Here is a 21,792-nt window from a genome sequence, read left to right as displayed (position 1 = left end):
TATTCTGGGTGATAATGATTTGTTCTCTCCGGGTATTTATAGGGTGTCCTTCTCCTTCGTAGGTATATGGAATTTCTGTGCCGTCTTACTTCCGATTCTTACACCGATCTCCATTACTTCATAATGAAGAGTTCAAATCCCGGGAGTTCATGTGAATGCAAGTTTTTTTTTTGTACTGTTCTCGAGGATTCGACCTACGTCTCTACTACATTTCTATTGTACTGTAAAAGCATTTAAGTTATTAAGACAGAGCATTGACGTTAACATCTTAAGTCGGTTCGGGTTTTACGCGGAGGCATCTGTTACTATAAAGATTAAAAGATGAAACGATTGTAAGATATCAAGAATGAACATGAATTTGATATCTCATAACCAAAACACTAAGTTCGATAGGGATCTTGTAAGGAATTGGAATTAGAAGTTCAATATAAGTACGACTTGTAACAAAATAATGTGAAATTGAGTGGTTATTTTTCAAAATGTAAGAAGTAAATGTCGATTATAGGTGTATTAAGTACATAGAGTTTGGAAAATTTGACCTTAAACAGGTCTATAATACACCACAATACTGGGAAAAACATCGACATTAAAATGACCTACCGAAAGTGAATTTTCGCGGTCGAACTGAAAAAGCATGAAAAATAACTCTAAGACATCTCTGAAGACTTAGACTATAACTAAAAGAGTTAACAGAGGGCGAGTAGAGTATGATCTACTTCCTACTAAATCCGACCCTCTATTTGGCTAACTGGCGCTCTATTTTGAATATGCGCCTATCTTGTACAGCATGATGCTCTCGTAATCGTTGCACTTCGGCTTGCGAAGCCGCCAGTTCTCCCTGCAAGAAGTTGGTACGATCCCTTGTTGCGTTATGATTGTCTTCCAGGTTGCGAAGACGAACAACGTCGACACCAGTGGTAGCCTCAATCTGCACCACTCGGTCGATGATAGCTCTTCCCTGTTCCGTGTTGCGAGAAACGCGACGAACCAGCACGGGAGGTGCTCTATCTGCTGAACCTCCGGCTTCTAGATTGTAGAAGCTTCGGTCTCCTTGGTTGGGGAAATTTTGACCTTGCTCATGACTCCACCTGTCTAGGTTTATGGCCCACAGAGGCGTCGGGCCTTGAAAGTTCTGATGAGGGTTAGGGTTCTGAGTAGCTGGAGGTGGATTGTAAGCTTCTGATCCGGAATCGTCGTCTTCGAGAAAGTCTTCAGCAAAATCATCGTCTAGTGGAATTGCAGGCTCATCTTCTGGTTCGGCACTGAGCCGACCAGCATTCCCTTGATTAGGAAAGTACGGATCTCTGGGAGGATGGAATCAAACCATTGTTATCTAAGCGAGAATAGGGATATAAGAATTATCTTATATAATTAGTAACGGTAATTATTCATTAGTGTGACGCGTAAGATGTTTTAGTTTCTCTGGCTGATCACTTCTTGGAAATCTCTCCTTGTTTCTCCTTGTCTCCTCTACTGACTGCTATGATGGAGTGGTTACACCTATCTGGGTTTGTCGTGCGAGAATGGAAGTGTCTAAAGAATCTATGATATTAAGGGTAACATTATGGGGCGATCCTTACTGGGTCCTCCTATAACCGCGCAATGTATATAGGTTGTATATAATTTAAGATTAAATAGACCTTCGAATGAGTGATCCTACTCCAAAACCACAACCAAACAAGGAACAAGTAGTGAAGCATAGATCACAAATTCTAAGTCTATAAAATCTCAATTATATAAAACCTTGGAAGTATACACTCCGGAATCATAGACCTACCAGAAGAGTCTTTTAAGTTCTCACATAAGTTATTTATAATGCCTAAAATACTCCCACAATATTTTAATTTGATGTACTTGGTATGTTTTAAACTTGTTGTTGTCTTATAGCATCATAAAATACTCCCATAGTATTCTAACTTTTTGTTCTGATCTAGAAATCCCTTGAATAGAGTTAGGTAAGTTTTAAGACTGTTGCAACACCACATCACTCCCAAACACATGTCGATCATATCTCAAATGAATATAGTTGATCAGGCTATATTGATCCCATATATGATTACATAATTGTCCAACTTTGACCGCAGTGTTCAACCTTTAAATACTTCTGTTCTGTTCTTCTTGTGATACTTGTTCTAGTATGTATATATGTATACGCATGTATGTATACTTTTATAAAGTATCGTTATATTCTTAAAATATATTATTATTCAGAGCACTTAGGCCCCATTGTATTTATAGTTGTATATCTTTTATCGGTTGATATACTTAGTTCACTATAAACAATGCTCTGATACCAATCTGTCACACCCCCAAACCAGAACGACGGAATCGTTCGAGGGCGGATGACTTCATGTAGTATCGTAATAGTTGAATACATAGTAAAGAAAGTAAAACAACCATCATATATATAATTTAAAAGTTACATTTGTTGAATGATACTTGTTTCAAAACAAATTATAATATGATGACAAAATGAGTTTTAAACTGACGCCTTAGTGTCACTTCTCCAAAAGCTGAAGTTTATCTGTATTATTGAATCCCTGAGAAATACAAGTAGATTTGAAAGAGTAGATCAGCATTTAAGCTGGTGAGTTCATAAGTATTAAATGTCAAGGTTTGTATAGATTTGAATGAAATTGTTTGTAGATGTTTGAAAACTCCTAGAAAATCCCATATTTCCTTCTAGTATAAAAAGTAGTCTTCTACCAAGACCCGACTGTTTTGAATGTTTGCTTCTAGAAATCCAATATTTTTCCATAAATGTGTGGTAGTTTAAAAGTTCCAAAACTGTAATGCAATAGTGTTTTTCATGCCTAGAATAGTATATTTATGTATGTATAAAATCGCTAAGGCATTTGATAACCCCGTAAATCAACGTGTTTTTAATACTCCACGTGAGTTTTATAACCATGCTATTGACCCAGACTGCCTGTAACAACGTTCTTCAGGCGTTGGAATGTTATGACGTTTGTCACCCGAGACCTGCCGATCTAACTGTAGCTAACAGTTTAGGTGCGGGATTGTCAATCCCGTATAGATCTATACACAAGTATCACGCTCTCCCTACAAGAGATTATGGTATATAATATAGGACTTTAACTGCATACTTGAAAGTACGTGAAGTTGAATGTCTCACAAAACTTAGTATCAAATAGATTTACGTATGAAAACTCCATTTGTTCTTGTATATGAAAGTATTTCCTTGATATAGTACTTATAGTATGTAAAATCTCATGAATATCTAGTAAACTATACCTATTATAGTTTTTCTCAAATGTGTGATTCGTTTGTATGATAAACCCCAGTGTAGTCTCGACTTTGTATGTAAAGTGTAACATTTGTAATAACGTTATTGAACATTTATACTCAAAATATGAATAAAGTGTTTGATATTTACGTAACATGTTTCATTCCAAAAGGACAAAGTGTTATCGTGATATGTTGTATGAGAACGTTTTCGTATGATAGTTATAAATCACATATGATTAATTTCATACCAAAAAGCATAGCAAAAGATTGGTGTTTTTCACACGAGGATAATCGTGTGTTTACTTGTATTCCCCCCCTTAAAAGTGTATAAAAGCATTTACAAACATTTGAAAACATAGTTGCAGGGGTATGGACTCACTTGATAGATTGAAGAAGGTGAGACGAAAACCGAGCAGAACTTTGACTTGAGAAAGCTGATCTCTCGGGATTCTCGGGAATCTCGAGAGCGTAAAACCTTCATTCGGAACTTGGATGTGAAGACCGGGTCTTCGGGATGGCTTCGGGAGTTTAAACGCAGAGCTTCGGCACGGGAAAGAGAAGAAATGAGCACCTAAACCTGAAACCATCGACTTCTATTTAGAGCCCTATTTTGGGCGCCACGTCGTGGTCTTCTTCACCACATCGTGGTGTTGATCCTATCCCCTTCCATGGACGAGACGTTTGCTGACAACCCTGGCACCCATCAGTCACATTACCACGTCGTGGCCTTCTGACACAACGTCGTGGTCAGCCTGATAGCCTTGGATTTTGTGTCTCGAACTTGTAAAATCCGTAACTTCCGCGTACGAACTCTGTTTTCGACGTTCTATATATGCACGCGTAGGTGAGATTATTCTCTACAACTCTCGTTTAGACTTCATCGGCAAATTTTGACTTTATTTTTAATTAATTATTTTTAACAGGCCGGGACACGAAAACTCCGTTATAAATCCATAACTTCTTCATCCGACGTCCGTTTTCGTCAGACTTTTTACCGTTGTGCTACTATTGTTGAGATCTTCGATTCTCATTTAGGTTGTTTCGGCCAAAAGTCTCTCGATCTCTATTTCCAGTTTTTAGCTGTCTACTGCTATATCCGAAACTTGGAAAAATCATAACTTCCTCATACGAAGTCGGACTTGGACGTTCTTTTCACGTACGTTTACGGTTTAATGATATCTATAACTTTCATTTAGATGCCTAAGGCTAAAAATTATTGCATTGAAACTTCGCGTTTTACGTTTAACAGTATTGCCGGTTTTTCCGCGAATCTTAGATTGGTCATAACTTCTTCGTTATAATTCGGATTTTAGTGTTCTGTATATTTCTGAAACCCTTGACACGATATCTATCATTTATGCAAATCCAGTAGAGACTTTTGAACATTTTATTTTTAACGCTAATTTCTTTATATCAAAAGAGATTACAATTCTTGACCTTTTTAGGTCATTACATTGATTCGAAATATCGGGTTGTCACAAACACTCTGACCAAGAGTTATACTTTAAAAATATAACAATATTTTATAAAAGTATAAGTACATGCAGAATATATATACTAGAACGAGTATCACAAGAAGAACAAAACAAAAGTATTTGGAATGTTGGACATTGCAGTTAAACCTGGATAGTTATGTAATCATATCTGGGATCAATATAGCCTGATCAACTATATTCATTTGAGATATGACAACTTGTGTTTGGGAGTGATTGTGGTGTTGCAACAATTATAAAAGTTACCTAGGTACCAGAAGAATTCTAGAACTAAACATAAAGGTTAAAATATTATAGGAGTATTTTAGGATGCTATAACGACTAAACTGAAAATTTATTAACTTCTTATATCTAGAAGTTCTAGAATCAAATATATAATTAAAATACTATAAGATTATTTTAGATACCATAAATAAACTATTGGAAAATTTTAAAAGATCTCTTCTGGTAAGTCTATAATTACTAAGTGGATACGTAAGGTTATATATAGTTAAGAATTTATAGAATTAGAATATGTGATTTTCACTCTATTTCCTTTTCCTTGTCTAGATGAGGTTTTAGAGTAGGATCACTTATTCGAATGTCTATTTGATCTGGATTGTATATAATCGGTATACACTAAGTGATTATAGAAAGAACGGAATGAATCATCCTCGTAAAAATGTATTTGTAACGAAAATGTTTTATTAATCTCATAGATTATTTAGACATTTCCATTCTCGTATAAACCATTTAGATAGATGTAATCACTCCAAGAACCACCGGAAGAATCAACGAAGGTCCAGAAGAGATTCGTTAGGAAATTTTCGAGAAATAAATAGTTGAGGAGTGGAGAAACTATAGATACCACCAAGTACCTTTACCTTACTAAGGGCACTGATGAGAAGTTCGCATGAACTTCTGGGATTCAAACTATTCATTATGAAGTAATGGGGATCAATGTCAGAATCGGAAGTAAGATACCTCAAGAATTCAATATACCTACGAAGGAGAAGGACACCATATAGATACCCGGAGAGAACAAATCATTACCGCCCAGAATAGAACGGAGGACAAAGGTAAACCACGCGTGATTCATGTGAAGTGTTTGAGCGCCTTTTTCATCTCATTAATAATTAATAAATTAATGCAACCTAGTGACTTAGTGATTACATTACTCACACTAGGTTTTGAGCTTATCGTCTTTCACTGTCACAGCTAATAACAATAAATCGGATCACAAAATCTCAATTGAGAATGATTATTTCTCAAATTCATAAGTCTATTTTATGTAGACTTTATTATGAATTACTTTCAGATCTTTTCGGAAGTTGGAACCTGATATCCACCAACCAAAGATAACTTAGTTCGGATGACACTCGTCTGATAACCATTCTAGAAACTTACTTCTACCTTTTACCAGGACTGCATCATAGGGATGTAGGTTGAATCATTGAGAACCGGATAAAAAAACGAAAAATTTATATGTATATATAAATGTTTAGAATACATCTAGAGACAACTATCGTTGCTCACAAACTCATTTTCTCATCTTGTAGCAGAATCATGCCTCCGAAGAAACGTAACAAACCCACCAGTAAAACACCAATCCTTCAGATAGATTCAGCTACGTTTTAAGCTGCAGTCACAACAGCCGTAGCAGCTGTCATGGCTCACCTTAATGCTAACAACACAAATGTTAGTGAAAATGTAATCGGCAATCCCGATCATGGTGATAACCAATTTCAGCAACAAGTGCCTACTTGTAAAGACACTCCGAAACTCAAACCTAATATCCTGAAACGAAAGTTCGAGAACGAGAAAAGGAGTCGTTCAACTCAAGAACCTACTAAGGGGCAAAAAAATGGGACAGTCAATCCCAACACCGACCACACCATACTTGGGAAACCTCCCATACTGCAGCAAGTGCAACTACCATCATCATGGAGTCTGCCGAGTGCTGCATTGCATTAGATGCAACATGAAGAGGCACACCGCCCGCATCTGTAGAACCCCAGTCGAGTTCATCACTTCAACTACCAATGTTGGAACCATTACAATATGTCACCTTTGTGGTGAAATAGGACATTTCAAGAAGGACTGTCTAACATAAAAGAACGACGGGGGAGCAGGAGGAGTTTGACCCTAGAGAATGGGGAAGCATCAAAGAACCCTGCTATATTTTGGTACGCTTCCAAACCCCAATAATTAATTATAATTATAATTACTCTCTCGTTCGAACGAAATCACAACAGTCATATAAAACTCGAAATCCTAACTGGTAAGTTATGATGGCTTAGTGTATATACATAAGGGTCATTTATAATTAAGATTTGTAGACTTAGATTGAGTGATCCCGCCTCATTTCCTATTCCTTGTTTGGTTGTGGATTTAGGGCAGGGTTGCTCAGTCAACTGTCTTACCAATCATAATTATACATGACTTGTATACACCAAGCGATTATAGAGAGACCTAGTAGGGATCATTTCGCGAAAATTCATTAATTCAAATTATCAGAACCCTTAAATTGGTAGTACCCGCCAATTTCAAATTAAAAAGGGGGGTTCGTAGCAATAATAACAGAATAAAACCGGAAACGCTGAAAACTTGTGTACATAGGATAGTTCATCATCTTAGTAATCATTCCTTCCAGATCGACTTAATATCAAATTCGTCGAGAAGTTACGACATCCTCATCCGACATGGTTTGGCCTGGTCCTTACCATGCAAAATTCTTATGCTGTGTAAAAGAACTTTTTCCTTAATCAGCCGTCAGATGAAATTCTTCTAATCCATAACGAAAACCCTTATATCTCCTCTCACTTCAAAACTTCAGAAGTACCCATGCGAGGGGTACCACGCCCTTCTAGCCTACTCAGTAGATAGGAAACTTGAAACGAAAAGCAACGAAGTAGTCTCAGAAGTCAGTAACCACCGAAGTACCCCCAATAGATCTCATAGGAAAATGATTGTACCGCAGGTCAAGTTCAAGAATAGAGACTAAGAACTCATAGGGTTAATCTATCGCTGCTAAGTGTATACGCGAGAGTGGTATATAATTTAGACTTAACAAGATTTAGGATGTGTGATTCTGCCCTATCTCCTGTTCCTTGTCTGGTTGTGGACCTGGGGAAGAGTCACCCATCCGTACGTTTTGTCAAATCTAAATTATATATGAATTATATACATGAGGTGATGGTGGATGAGCCAAGTATGAGTCTTATCATGAAATTCTGAGCAAAAGCTCACAGGCTTACTGTAACAATCAGAGATATCTGAGTGGGAGTGGTAGCAGATTATAATGGACTTTATAATCAAGTTACCAAGGCAACAGGTGGACTTGATGCCATTTTGGATGATCGTAGACAGATTAGCCAAGTCCGCGCACTTCCTACAATTTTAAAGAAACAGGAAAAATAGAGAAGATAACTAGAACGTGTGTTAGAGAGATTAGTAAGACTGCACAGTGTTCCAATATCTGTTATCTCCGTTAGAGATAATAGAATCACCTCCCAGTTCAGGCAGTCACTTCAGGAGTCCCTGGAAACCAGGCTAGAGATGAGTGTAGCCTACCATCCACAAACCGACAGACAGAATGAGAGAACGATTCAAGCATTAGAATTCGTACGAAGAGCATATGTGATTGAATTTTGTAGAGCAACAATACTCACTTGTCAACTAGTCGAGTCTTTGACCATGCTAGCAATTAAAGTTGCTCCATTCGAAACCCTCTTTGGTCGCAAGTGCAGATCCTCTCTGCACTAGATTAAAGTAGGTGACACGCAACTAGCTAGAGGTCCGATTTCCAGACAGCACCTTCGCTGGTCCGAAAATCATACGAGAAACTACCGAGAAGAGAGTACGAATCAGGAAGCGACGTAAGGCTTCCAAAGTGAATCAGAAAAGCTACGCTAACAATATAAAAAAAATCCTTGAAATTCCAGGTTGGTGACCAGTTCATGTGATGGTCTCACCCTGTAAGGACATGATACGCTTCGGAAAGCGTGGAATACTAAATCCAAGGTACATAAGATCATTCGAGATTCTTGCTAGATTTGATCTAGTAGTTTATAGACCCCGACTACTTAAAGAATTCAATAATCTACATCCTACCTTCCACGTCTTTATTTTGAAAAGTATTTATCCGACGAGACCTTTGTTTTCCCACTCGATTAGATCGAGATAAATGAGAACCTCAACTTTGTGGAAGAATCCGTAAAAATCTTAGACAACGAAGTCATTAGGACTAATCAGATCGCTATCCCGATAGTGAGAGTCCGCTTAAAGTTCATAGCGAGGACCCAAATTCACTTGGGGTCGAGAGGATCATCAGAACCATATGTATCTACCTTTTTCCCTTCGTCCATGTATATACATTAGACTAATTTCGGGACGAAATTTTCTCTAACGGGGGGATAATGTAACACCCCGTTATTTTCTTCTTGTAAATCAATCCTATTCAATCAAAAGTCAGACTCGTTTCTGCTGTCTGTTTACTGTGTTTAAGGCCAATTTGAGACTCTCTAATCCTAGTACACTTAAGGATTGAGTGTTATGAAGTATTAGCTCGAGATCAGAAGGCTGCTCCCGAACCAGAAAGCCCAACACATGAGGTTAACGGCCGTAAACCCTGTTCACGGTCGTGAACACTCTTCTAGCCATGAAGCACCCTCCATATATAAGAGATTGCTTGATTTTTTCTTCATTTCTCCAAACTCCAGCCGTGAACTACCCATTCTCTCTCAAGTATCATCAAGTGAAGGCTCACTTTTCACTCCAAAACGTAAGCATCTCATCCCTATTCTTGTTCATGCTTAGAAACCCCTTTGTTCTAGCCTTGATTCATCATCTTTCATAATCAACTTCAAGATCTTCAAGGGATTACGACCATAAACCCTTCATAAGGGCCGTAAACGCTTCATAGGATCTTAGGCCGTAAACCCTCCCAAGGCCGTGAACTCCTAGAAGTTTGGCCGTGAACTCCTTGTGATCAATCACATGTGATTATAACACTCAATTGAGAGTGTTTCCTAGTTCCTAAGGTTGTTTCCCTTACATTTTAGTTGTTTTAAACACTAGTTATATACATATATGTATCAATATATGTCATTTAGGACTCATTTGTGCCTCGGGACTTCATTCGTGGAAGTTCTCATCCTTACTCGAATCTTCAATTGAATCACTCACATAAGGTGAGTTCATACCCCTATAATCTACCTTTTAAATTATTTTAAATGCTTTTAGGGGGGGGGGGTGGGGGAATACAAGTTGAACACAATCTAATTGTGTTAGTAAATACATGTGATATCAATCACATAAAAGATTTCCTTATACTTTGAATTATTATTCTTACGATAAAGGATTTCCCAATACTTCCATAATGACTAAAAGTCATGTGAACTCTTTTCAAAATCACATAAACTCTTTTAAGATACCGTTAAACTCTTTAAAATGTATTTATAACTCTTTTAACTTATAATTGTCAAAATCATGTTCATATATGTATAAGTATATAAATAAGACTTAAAGGGCTTAGGACTAATGAGTTGCCTTATTTCCTTTTTCTTGTTTGGATGTGGGCTTAAGGTGTGGTTATTTGTCCGAAGGCCGTTTCCTTCTTAATTATATATATGTATATATATATATATATATATATATATATATATATATATATATATATATATATATATATATATATATAATACATATGGGAATATAAAAGGTTACTTCAGTTGGTATCATTACCTTTGTATCATGCTGAGCAAAGGGGTACTTTCAGAATAGATCATGCTAATCAGATAGAACGTATAAATTATAATAGGTATAATTTATGAAACAAACGAGAAATCTATTTTCTAGATAAGTATACGAGGTCTAAAATACTTTGTCAAGAAAAAGGTATAATTCGATCTTTATTTAAACTAAAATGTGATGGTATGTATTCAGGACATAGCAATACTTGCTATGTTACATTCTTGTAACCAGAGTCTCCTGGAGGGAGAGCGGGCATTGTGTGTATAGATCTATACGAGATTGACAATCCCACATCCCGACTGCTAGCTATAGTCTGACAGACGAACCATGGGGTGGCAAATGTCACATATTCAGTTTCGACACCAGTAGGTCGTCGTGTTTATTCTAGTCCAGCATGGTTACAACTTTATCACATTTTAAACCCTAATTAACCAGGTTAATATTAGGGTAGTTATTTTTCAGTAGTTTATTTTTAAGAAATACTACTGTATTAATTACTTTCCACAAACAAAACGGAACGATTTTATGGGGATTTAAAACTACTTTACGAAACGGTTTTATGGGGATTTAAAACTACTTTACAGAACGATTTTATGGGGATTTAAAACCACTTTTCACCATTAAAACGAAAAACATTCTTTTCATAATTTTATGGATAGTTAAAATTATGTTAAACCTTATTATAAGTACAATATTACTTAAATGGAACGGTTTTATGGAATTAAAACTACTTTTCAGTTGTAAATCAGAAAATATAGGACTTTCTGGAGGAACCGATGAACTTTTCCAAGAACTTAGAGTATACTTTATATAACTAAAATACTTATGAACTCACCAGCTTAAATGCTGATCTACTCTTCCAAAATAACTTGTATTCTCAGGAATCCAGTAGATAGGTACACTTCCGGAGCTTTTGAGAATACAGCCTGTACCGTGATGCATCTTTTGTCTTTTACCGTATCTACTTTGATATTTGAATAGATAATGTTTAAACACTTTTGTAAAACTTATACTTATTAATGCAATGGTTGTTTGTACTATGTTTACTATAATGCATGTGTTGTGATATTTGACATGACGTCCTCCGCCCTCGAACGTTTCCGCCGTTCTGGTTTGGGGGTGTGACTATAATTCATGTGGTACGAATTTATGCCATGTACATTTATTTGGACACATTGAGTGATCTTCTGGTTACAACATATAACTAGTTAGTTAGAAGATCTAAAAGACACTCCAAATCTTTCACTTCTTGAACCCAAAACCATAAGTACCATACATGTTGCTTGCCATGCTTATTGTCTTTCACACTTGCTCCCATACTTGTTGTTAAGGACCATGTTTTGACTAGTTTGGCATGATGCTATTTGTACATGTGAGGAAGTATATAAAGTAGTGTTAGGAACAAAAACATCTTAGAATTTTCACTTCTTCCTCAACTTCCAACCTCTCAAGATGATCAAAGTCTTTAAAGGTTGTAGTTCTTTTCTTCCTATCGTTGTTTTAATGTTTCCATGCTTTGAAAAATGATCATTTGTGGGTTAAAATGGTTTTAAGTTTATTCACAATTTTAAAGCTTCTGTTGTCGTTTCTATTGTTTTATAAACCGGTTTTTAAATAAAGCTCAACTATTGGTATTAGAAACATTTATGCAAGCTTGGTTAAATTATTAGATTATTTCTATAATCTTTGTTTTTGGAAAACATGATTGATTTTCTTTTTGTAAGAAAATCCACATATATTTTATCTAATAACTTTAAGATTTTTATAATTGTTATTTTTATGACTAGAAGTTTACATGCATATTTTTAGTCATAAAAGTTGTCTTACAAAATCAAAGTTTCGTTTTAGATATTTTTGTGTGTATATATATATATATATATATATATATATATATATATATATGTGTGTGTGTGTGTGTGTGTATATATGATGTGCATACAGTAGTCATCGATCTCTTGTGTTGTTACATGTGTTGATTTATTAAAATGGTTGTAATATTTATTTATTTATATGGTACGTAATAATTAAATAGATAGTTTTTTCTTTTTTGTAAGTAATAGATTAGTTGTTAGAATAGTTAATTTTTATAACAATAGGAAGGTGAATGCCATTTTGGAGGATCAAATATCACCCAATGATTTTATAATATTTTATATCTTTTATAAAATTGTGAAGTTTTGCTATTGGGAGTTGTTAAAGCAAGTGGGAGGACAAAAGTGCAACAAATTGAATATTTAGTCTCTTTATGTCCCTTACTAATTAACTTGACATTTATCTTTTAACATAAGATGGTAAAAGGTTTTAAATGTAAAATGGACTTATCGTTTAAAACTATCTAACATTAAGTTTCGACGATTAAAATTCTATAAGTTTAAAATTAAGATTTTAGAGACTTATCAAACTCCAAACCTTATTTTGTAAAAGGAAGTTTCATTAAAAGGTTTATAAATGTTCTTTATCCCTCAAGTGTGCAAGCTTAATATTAGATATTAATTTTAAAATTTGATCGCGTCAATTATATGAAATCAGATTTTATAAAAGAACATTCCTAAAATGTGAATTTAGATCGAAGTATACCATGGTTTATCGGATGCATTCAATAAACATGATATCACGTTTTTTAAACTATAATAACAAAAACATCAAACGCCCCTTATTAAACTCAAATCTATGCGGTCCTATTTAAAAAGAACTCGCATATCACATGTATGCTCTATCGGATGAAGGGCACCTAACAACTAGTGTTATCTTTTGATGGTCGAGGTATGTTCACGATTTCTATAACCATGTTATAGGTGGTTTACACATATTCCTTAAACGGGATGATTTGATCAAAAATTTGTTGTGATAAAGGTCACCTAAGCAATAGAGATCTGAGGCATAGATGAGATCAACCGTGTCTATTAAACTTTGTTATTAGCGATCTCATAGCACTAGGAATTAGATATTAGAATATAACTGATACTCGATATCTAGCTTGTTGGATTCAATGAATGGGATAAAGGATACCTAACCATTTATTTTCTTTGCAACTTGGATCCTAGACTTTGATAATTAATGTTTATTGAAAACTTAAAGGGTATTAATTATTAACGAATTAAATATTGAAAATACTTAATGAATTCTTTTAAAATTGTGTAGATTAAAACAAAATAATGCATCATCTTTCTCTTGCTGATCTACAAGAGTATACAACATTCGATGGATATAATTTCAATAAATGAGTTCATTTCTTAAGAGTCAACTGTAACATTGTGATTTTTCACCCATTTTTTTAATTTGAACACTTTTTAACAGATTACATTTGCAAAAGACTTATTATAAAGATTTCAAAAACATCACCAATGCCACTTTTATGTCAAAAAAAAACTCATCAAATTTTAAAGTTCACAAAAACAATATGATAAAAACCCAACATGTCCAAATTGTATCATATCTAAAAATACTGAATAAGAACAAGTGTTAGCATAAGCTAAGTGACCCAATTATAGTACAATGTTAAAAGAACACACCTATCATAAATGGATCACAAAAAACATTTCCACACAATCAAAGACTCAGAAGCAAAACATAACAACATCACACAGCATATCAATCATTGTTTAGCTCATTTTATTTTGTTCTTCTTTAGAGCTTCTATTTATTAGTTACTCACCTCAACCCCGCTGTAAGTACTTTTTTATCCTTTCACCGCACAAATATTATTAAGTAATATTCACCTATGCTTTATTTTAATAATAACCCACCGCTTACTATCACTATAATTATTATAGTAATACTTCCAAGTTAAGGTCTATTTATTCACCGCAAACCCCAAGGCAAGTATCCTGTTTTGCTACTAATGTGATCGGCACGACCCAATGAACGAGGTGATGCGCGACTCTTACCCGTAATCATTGCTCCCAGTGCACTGCATTCGCTACTCCGACATTGCACATACGTATACGTGCGTTGTCGTTAAGTATTGGTAAAAATGGTGCCAATTCCACCGCGTTACACCCTCCCAATCCCATGTGATGTTTGCACTGGCCCCACCGCTAGACCAACATCACTCCAATCCACCCATCGCTCAGATCATGTCTCAAATTATCTCCTAGAAAAATCATTCGACACCGCTTTAGCTTAAGCTCTTTTCTCGTAGGTGTCATTCTACCCATCGGGTCCCCGCAATAATCCGGATAGGGTATATACCTATGTCTAGGTTACTACCTTTCGCCTCGCTAGTGTATTCCCCTTTTTTAATTTAATAATATTAATAATTAATCAATTAAGGAGTTACACTTTTACCCTCTTCAAGTAATCATGCAAATACTATGATTTTTTTCTTTTAATAACATATTACTTCTTTAAAGAGTTCATTTTCATGTAAACATGTAATTTCTTTTATTTAATTATTACATTTTACATCACACACCACTTTCATCCACAACACTTCAATAATTTGTTTTACATCACTAGCATGCTTGTCCTAAAACAACTTGGGTAAATATTTTCAAACAAATATTGACATGCTCACTTCACATAATATCCATGTATAACACTCAATCTAACATGGCTTTATCACACATCTCATGCCAAACAAATAAGAAACTAGCATGCAAACATCCTAGATTCTCTTACACATAAAGCAATACAACATCCATGTCACATTACTCAATACCAAATGGGGTACATACATCCTAGGTAACTAGGTTCATCCCATTCCTTCTAAGATATGAGATTTTCCTAACAATGTACTTTAAAAATCTACGAAATTAACTCACCTTTGCCAAACATGTGTCTTCCTCACACTTCAAGTCTTGTAAGAGTTAAAGTATCACCCTTGCCCCTATTAAAATACAAATAAAATGTTATTAGAGCTCTACAATGCCAAAGGTGAAAATTCCATAACCTAAACACATAAATTAGATATCAAAGAAAATTCCCAGTTTTGGACCTAAAACATTCGCCTGCTTAAGGCTGTTTTAGGACCACTGAGACCTGTAGAATTTACATTTTTATTTCATATTCCAGAAGTTCAGCATTGTATATTTCCAGAAACTACTTTTAAAGATCCAAACGATTTTTATACCATATCAATGCAACTATATTCTGGCCAGTTGGTGAAGAAGGGGATTTTCACCTTGGTTGGAGGCAACAACAGGTCCTAGAAAAAATCAAGGATCAAATAGACTCAAAATGAAACTTTGAGAGTTTACGGATCATTAATCCGACTCTCGATAATTTTTCTATATTTTTTCCAATCCAGGGGCAAATTTGTCAATTTCTTGCAATTTCCAGCTTTGAGTTTCAAAGGCTTTTTGACCACTTAACCCATTAAGTCACCACCCAAATCGACCAAATAGATGAAAAACAAGTTTAAAACAGTAGCAATATAACTTGGAAGTAAAAATATAGTTTCATCCTCCAACCATGGTCCAAAGTACATTGTCTTTAAAGGAAAGGCAAAATACATTGTTGAAAAGAGAAATACCAACTTAGGTTTGGATTTCTCCTACCAATTAACCATATATGAAGAAACTTGAAAAACTATTTCGAGACCCTATTGGACAGTTCAAAACATAGTCTTTCACCAAAAAATACTCACTTGAATATAAGAGGAAATCAATATGAGCTATTGACTTCAACAAGGAAATTATGACATCAATCTTTAATCACTCCCTAAATGTGATCAAGAACACTCTTGTGGATGATTCCAATAAACGTTTTACATCAAGAATGGTCAAGAAACACCCAATATGATTGGAAAACAAAACACTAGAATTGATAGAAGGAAGGAATTGGATATATACCTATGTCTGGGTTACTACCTTCCGCCTCGCTAGTGTATTCCCCTTTTTTAATTTAATAATATTAATAATTAATCAATTAAGGAGTTACACTTTTACCCTCTTCAAGTAATCATGCAAATACTATGATTTTTTTCTTTTAATAACATATTACTTCTTTAAAGAGTTCATTTTCATGTAAACATGTAATTTCTTTAATTTAATTATTACATTTTACATCACACACCACTTTCATCCACAACACTTCAATAATTTGTTTTACATCACTAGCATGCTTGTCCTAAAACAACTTGGGTAAATATTTTCAAACAAATATTGACATGCTCACTTCACATAATATCCATGTATAACACTCAATCTAACATGGCTTTATCACACATCTCATGCCAAACAAATAAGAAACTAGCATGCAAACATCCTAGATTCTCTTACACATAAAGCAATACAACATCCATGTCACATTACTCAATACCAAATGGGGTACATACATCCTAGGTAACTAGGTTCATCCCATTCTTTCTAAGATATGAGATTTTCCTAACAATGTACTTTAAAAATCTACGAAATTAACTCACCTTTGCCAAACATGTGTCTTCCTCACACTTCAAGTCTTGTAAGAGTTAAAGTATCACCCTTGCCCCTATTAAAATACAAGTAAAATGTTATTAGAGCTCTACAATGCCAAAGGTGAAAATTCCATAACCTAAACACATAAATTAGATATCAAAGAAAATTCCCAGTTTTGGACCTAAAACATTCGCCTGCTTAAGGCTGTTTTAGCACCCCTGAGACCTGTAGAATTTACATTTTTATTTCATATTCCAGAAGTTCAGAATTGTATATTTCCAGAAACTACTTTTAAAGATCCAAACGATTTTTATACCATATCAATGCAACTATATTCTGGCCAGTTGGTGAAGAAGGGGATTTTCACCTTGGTTGGAGGCAACAACAGGTCCTAGAAAAAATCAAGGATCAAATAGACTCAAAATGAAACTTTGAGAGTTTACGGATCATTAATCCGACTCTCGATGATTTTTCTATATTTTTTCCAATCCAGGGGCAAATTTGTCAATTTCTTGCAATTTCCAGCTTTGAGTTTCAAAGGCTTTTTGACCACTTAACCCATTAAGTCACCACCCAAATCGACCAAATAGATGAAAAACAAGTTTCAAACAATAGCAATATAACTTGGAAGTAAAAATATAGTTTCATCCTCCAACCATGGTCCAAAGTACATTGTCTTTAAAGGAAAGGCAAAATACATTGTTGAAAAGAGAAATACCAACTTAGGTTTGGATTTCTCCTACCAATTAACCATATATGAAGAAACTTGAAAAACTATTTCGAGGCCCTATTGGACAGTTCAAAACATAGTCTTTCACCAAAAAATACTCACTTGAATATAAGAGGAAATCAATATGAGCTATTGACTTCAACAAGGAAATTATGACATCAATCTTTAATCACTCCCTAAATGTGATCAAGAACACTCTTGTGGATGATTCCAATAAACGTTTTACATCAAGAATGGTCAAGAAACACCCAATATGATTGGAAAACAAAACACTAGAATTGATAGAAGGAAGGAATTGGATATATACCTATGTCTGGGTTACTACCTTCCGCCTCGCTAGTGTATTCCCCTTTTTTAATTTAATAATATTAATAATTAATCAATTAAGGAGTTACACTTTTACCCTCTTCAAGTAATCATGCAAATACTATGATTTTTTTCTTTTAATAACATATTACTTCTTTAAAGAGTTCATTTTCATGTAAACATGTAATTTCTTTAATTTAATTATTACATTTTACATCACACACCACTTTCATCCACAACACTTCAATAATTTGTTTTACATCACTAGCATGCTTGTCCTAAAACAACTTGGGTAAATATTTTCAAACAAATATTGACATGCTCACTTCACATAATATCCATGTATAACACTCAATCTAACATGGCTTTATCACACATCTCATGCCAAACAAATAAGAAACTAGCATGCAAACATCCTAGATTCTCTTACACATAAAGCAATACAACATCCATGTCACATTACTCAATACCAAATGGGGTACATACATCCTAGGTAACTAGGTTCATCCCATTCTTTCTAAGATATGAGATTTTCCTAACAATGTACTTTAAAAATCTACGAAATTAACTCACCTTTGCCAAACATGTGTCTTCCTCACACTTCAAGTCTTGTAAGAGTTAAAGTATCACCCTTGCCCCTATTAAAATACAAGTAAAATGTTATTAGAGCTCTACAATGCCAAAGGTGAAAATTCCATAACCTAAACACATAAATTAGATATCAAAGAAAATTCCCAGTTTTGGACCTAAAACATTCGCCTGCTTAAGGCTGTTTTAGCACCCCTGAGACCTGTAGAATTTACATTTTTATTTCATATTCCAGAAGTTCAGAATTGTATATTTCCAGAAACTACTTTTAAAGATCCAAACGATTTTTATACCATATCAATGCAACTATATTCTGGCCAGTTGGTGAAGAAGGGGATTTTCACCTTGGTTGGAGGCAACAACAGGTCCTAGAAAAAATCAAGGATCAAATAGACTCAAAATGAAACTTTGAGAGTTTACGGATCATTAATCCGACTCTCGATGATTTTTCTATATTTTTTCCAATCCAGGGGCAAATTTGTCAATTTCTTGCAATTTCCAGCTTTGAGTTTCAAAGGCTTTTTGACCACTTAACCCATTAAGTCACCACCCAAATCGACCAAATAGATGAAAAACAAGTTTCAAACAATAGCAATATAACTTGGAAGTAAAAATATAGTTTCATCCTCCAACCATGGTCCAAAGTACATTGTCTTTAAAGGAAAGGCAAAATACATTGTTGAAAAGAGAAATACCAACTTAGGTTTGGATTTCTCCTACCAATTAACCATATATGAAGAAACTTGAAAAACTATTTCGAGGCCCTATTGGACAGTTCAAAACATAGTCTTTCACCAAAAAATACTCACTTGAATATAAGAGGAAATCAATATGAGCTATTGACTTCAACAAGGAAATTATGACATCAATCTTTAATCACTCCCTAAATGTGATCAAGAACACTCTTGTGGATGATTCCAATAAACGTTTTACATCAAGAATGGTCAAGAAACACCCAATATGATTGGAAAACAAAACACTAGAATTGATAGAAGGAAGGAATTGGATATATACCTATGTCTAGGTTACTACCTTCCGCCTCGCTAGTGTATTCCCCTTTTTTAATTTAATAATATTAATAATTAATCAATTAAGGAGTTACACTTTTACCCTCTTCAAGTAATCATGCAAATACTATGATTTTTTTCTTTTAATAACATATTACTTCTTTAAAGAGTTCATTTTCATGTAAACATGTAATTTCTTTTATTTAATTATTACATTTTACATCACACACCACTTTCATCCACAACACTTCAATAATTTGTTTTACATCACTAGCATGCTTGTCCTAAAACAACTTGGGTAAATATTTTCAAACAAATATTGACATGCTCACTTCACATAATATCCATGTATAACACTCAATCTAACATGGCTTTATCACACATCTCATGCCAAACAAATAAGAAACTAGCATGCAAACATCCTAGATTCTCTTACACATAAAGCAATACAACATCCATGTCACATTACTCAATACCAAATGGGGTACATACATCCTAGGTAACTAGGTTCATCCCATTCTTTCTAAGATATGAGATTTTCCTAACAATGTACTTTAAAAATCTACGAAATTAACTCACCTTTGCCAAACATGTGTCTTCCTCACACTTCAAGTCTTGTAAGAGTTAAAGTATCACCCTTGCCCCTATTAAAATACAAGTAAAATGTTATTAGAGCTCTACAATGCCAAAGGTGAAAATTCCATAACCTAAACACATAAATTAGATATCAAAGAAAATTCCCAGTTTTGGACCTAAAACATTCGCCTGCTTAAGGCTGTTTTAGCACCCCTGAGACCTGTAGAATTTACATTTTTATTTCATATTCCAGAAGTTCAGCATTGTATATTTCCAGAAACTACTTTTAAAGATCCAAACGATTTTTATACCATATCAATGCAACTATATTCTGGCCAGTTGGTGAAGAAGGGGATTTTCACCTTGGTTGGAGGCAACAACAGGTCCTAGAAAAAATCAAGGATCAAATAGACTCAAAATGAAACTTTGAGAGTTTACGGATCATTAATCCGACTCTCGATGATTTTTCTATATTTTTTCCAATCCAGGGGCAAATTTGTCAATTTGTTGCAATTTCCAGCTTTGAGTTTCAAAGGCTTTTTGACCACTTAACCCATTAAGTCACCACCCAAATCGACCAAATAGATGAAAAACAAGTTTCAAACAATAGCAATATAACTTGGAAGTAAAAATATAGTTTCATCCTCCAACCATGGTCCAAAGTACATTGTCTTTAAAGGAAAGGCAAAATACATTGTTGAAAAAAGAAATACCAACTTAGGTTTGGATTTCTCCTACCAATTAACCATATATGAAGAAACTTGAAAAACTATTTCGAGGCCCTATTGGACAGTTCAAAACATAGTCTTTCACCAAAAAATACTCACTTGAATATAAGAGGAAATCAATATGAGCTATTGACTTCAACAAGGAAATTATGACATCAATCTTTAATCACTCCCTAAATGTGATCAAGAACACTCTTGTGGATGATTCCAATAAACGTTTTACATCAAGAATGGTCAAGAAACACCCAATATGATTGGAAAACAAAACACTAGAATTGATAGAAGGAAGGAATTGGATATATACCTATGTCTAGGTTACTACCTTCCGCCTCGCTAGTGTATTCCCCTTTTTTAATTTAATAATATTAATAATTAATCAATTAAGGAGTTACACTTTTACCCTCTTCAAGTAATCATGCAAATACTATGATTTTTTTCTTTTAATAACATATTACTTCTTTAAAGAGTTCATTTTCATGTAAACATGTAATTTCTTTTATTTAATTATTACATTTTACATCACACACCACTTTCATCCACAACACTTCAATAATTTGTTTTACATCACTAACATGCTTGTCCTAAAACAACTTGGGTAAATATTTTCAAACAAATATTGACATGCTCACTTCACATAATATCCATGTATAACACTCAATCTAACATGGCTTTATCACACATCTCATGCCAAACAAATAAGAAACTAGCATGCAAACATCCTAGATTCTCTTACACATAAAGCAATACAACATCCATGTCACATTACTCAATACCAAATGGGGTACATACATCCTAGGTAACTAGGTTCATCCCATTCTTTCTAAGATATGAGATTTTCCTAACAATGTACTTTAAAAATCTACGAAATTAACTCACCTTTGCCAAACATGTGTCTTCCTCACACTTCAAGTCTTGTAAGAGTTAAAGTATCACCCTTGCCCCTATTAAAATACAAGTAAAATGTTATTAGAGCTCTACAATGCCAAAGGTGAAAATTCCATAACCTAAACACATAAATTATATATC

This window comes from Lactuca virosa, chromosome 6 (genome assembly GCF_052849685.1).
Source record: "Lactuca virosa cultivar CGN04683 chromosome 6, Lactuca_virosa_CGN04683_v6, whole genome shotgun sequence".
NCBI lineage: Eukaryota > Viridiplantae > Streptophyta > Magnoliopsida > Asterales > Asteraceae > Lactuca > Lactuca virosa.
Note: the sequence above shows the minus strand (reverse complement) of the source record.